The sequence below is a fragment of the Durio zibethinus genome, unplaced genomic scaffold (assembly GCF_047325235.1).
Source record: "Durio zibethinus cultivar Kanyao isolate XHJ-2024 unplaced genomic scaffold, ASM4732523v1 HiC_scaffold_119, whole genome shotgun sequence".
Classification (NCBI taxonomy): Eukaryota; Viridiplantae; Streptophyta; class Magnoliopsida; order Malvales; family Malvaceae; genus Durio; species Durio zibethinus.
The window spans coordinates 17,501-20,000 of record NW_028322742.1 but is presented as its reverse complement, the minus strand read 5'-3'; positions in this window follow the sequence as shown (position 1 = coordinate 20,000).

Genomic DNA, 2,500 nt, shown 5'->3' with positions numbered 1-2,500 from the left:
GGCAGCCTATGCCGATGATGGTCGATGCATGTGCCATCACCATGCGCCATCATGTGCCATTGATGGTCGAGGCCTTGGCCGAAGTTCGATTTTGAGCCACGGTGCCCATGCTTGGCTCCAGCATGTGCTGGTGCCGCATTTTTTTCACTCGGGACAGCATCGCCGGAGCATCGCCGGAGTACCGCCGGAGAACCTGACCGGCGGCATTGGGGTTCCGGCGATTGGGAGGGGGGCCGGGGGGGTGTGCGCACATGATGTGCGATGGGTGCTGGTACTTGGCCTTGTGTTGGCCCCCTATCCCTCATCAAACCTCTGAGAATTCACACCCCCTTAAAGAGCATTTGAGATTTTACAGGTTTGCTACCAGTAGCCGTTAAAGTGTCTGAAATGGGGACACTTTTTTCAAACGGTCACAAAATCTTCTCTACTTCGAGTTTTTAGCTGAATTTTTTTGTGCATGCCAACAAAAATAGAAGGATCATGCCTACAAAATTTGGGGCCAAAAATCCTTATAAAAAAATTTTAAAAAATCCCGAACCGCAAAAAGTTTCGAAAATCATGAAAAATAGAAAACGAGTCATCTTCCAACGAAACTTCACGTGAAGGCTTAGGGGACCATTGTATGAATTTACAAGCCATAAAAATGGCATTGGCACGGCAGAAATTTGAAGATGTGCCTAAACCCACCAGGGCCCAGCGTGTGCCGATGGTGCTCGAGGCAACCGCCCGCACCAGGGCCCAGCGTGTGCCGATGGTGCTCGAGGCAAGCGCCCGCACCAGGGCCCAGCGTGTGCCGACGGTGGTCGAGGCAACCGCCCGCACCAGGGCCGATAGTGTGCCAATGGTGCTCGAGGCAACCTGTCGCACCAGGGCCCAGCGTGTGCCGATGGTGATCGAGGCAACCTGCCGCACCAGGGCCCAGCGTGTGCCGATGCTGGTCGAGGCAAGCGCCCGCACCAGCGCCCAGCGTGTGCCGATGGCGCTCGAGGCAACCGACCGCACCAGGGCCCAGCGTGTGCCGATGGTGCTCGAGGCAACCTGCCGCACCAGGGCCCAGCGTGTGCCGATGGCGCTCGAGGCAAGCTCCCGCACCAGGGCCCAGCGTGTGCCGATGGTGCTCGAGGCAACCTGCCGCACCAGGGCCCAGCGTGTGCGGATGGTGCTCGAGGCAAGCGCCCGCACCAGGGCCCAGCGTGTGCCGATGGTGGTCGAGGCAACCGCCCGCACCAGGGCCCAGCGTGTGCCGATGGTGGTCGAGGCAACCTGCCGCACCAGGGCCCAGCGTGTGCCGATGGTGCTCGAGGCAACCGACCGCACCAGGGCCGAGCGTGTGCCGATGGTGGTCGAGGCAAGCGCCCGCACCAGGGCCCAGCGTGTGCCGATGGTGCTCGAGGCAACCGACCGCACCAGGGCCGAGCGTGTGCCGATGGTGCTCGAGGCAAGCGCCCGCACCAGGGCCCAGCGTGTGCCGATGGTGGTCGAGGCAACCTGCCGCACCAGGGCCCAGCGTGTGCCGATGGTGGTCGAGGCAAGCGCCCGCACCGGGGCCCAGCGTGTGCCGATGGTGGTCGAGGCAACCGCCCGCACCGGGGCCCAGCGTGTGCCGATGGTGGTCGAGGCAACCGCCCGCACCGGGGCCCAGCGTGTGCCGATGGTGGTCGAGGCAACCTGCCGCACCAGGGCCCAGCGTGTGCCGATGGTGCTCGAGGCAACCGACCGCACCAGGGCGGAGCGTGTGCCGATGGTGGTCGAGGCAACCGCCCGCACCAGGGCCCAGCGTGTGCCGATGGTGGTCGAGGCTGCCGATGGTGGTCGAGGCAACCTGCCGCACCAGGGCCCAGCGTGTGCCGATGGTGGTCGAGGCAACCGACCGCACCAGGGCCGAGCGTGTGCCGATGGTGCTCGAGGCAAGCTGCCGCACCAGGGCCCAGCGTGTGCCGATGGTGGTCGAGGCAACCGCCCGCACCAGGGCCCAGCGTGTGCCGATGGTGCTCGAGGCAACCTGCCGCACCAGGGCGGAGCGTGTGCCGATGGTGGTCGAGGCAAGCGCCCGCACCAGGGCCCAGCGTGTGCCGATGGTGGTCGAGGCAACCGACCGCACCAGGGCCCAGCGTGTGCCGATGGTGCTCGAGGCAACCTGCCGCACCAGGGCCCAGCGTGTGCCGATGGTGGTCGAGGCAAGCGCCCGCACCAGGGCCCAGCGTGTGCCGATGGTGGTCGAGGCAAGCGCCCGCACCAGGGCCCAGCGTGTGCCGATGGTGCTCGAGGCAACCGACCGCACCAGGGCCGAGCGTGTGCCGATGGTGGTCGAGGCAAGCGCCCGTACCAGGGCCCAGCGTGTGCCGATGGTGATCGAGGCAAGCGCCCGCACCAGGGCCCAGCGTGTGCCGATGGCAGTGCCCAGCGTGTGCCGATGGTGGTCGAGGCAAGCGCCCGCACCAGGGCCCAGCTTTTGCCGATGGTGATCGAGGCAACCGGCCGCTCGAGGGCGCAGCGTGTG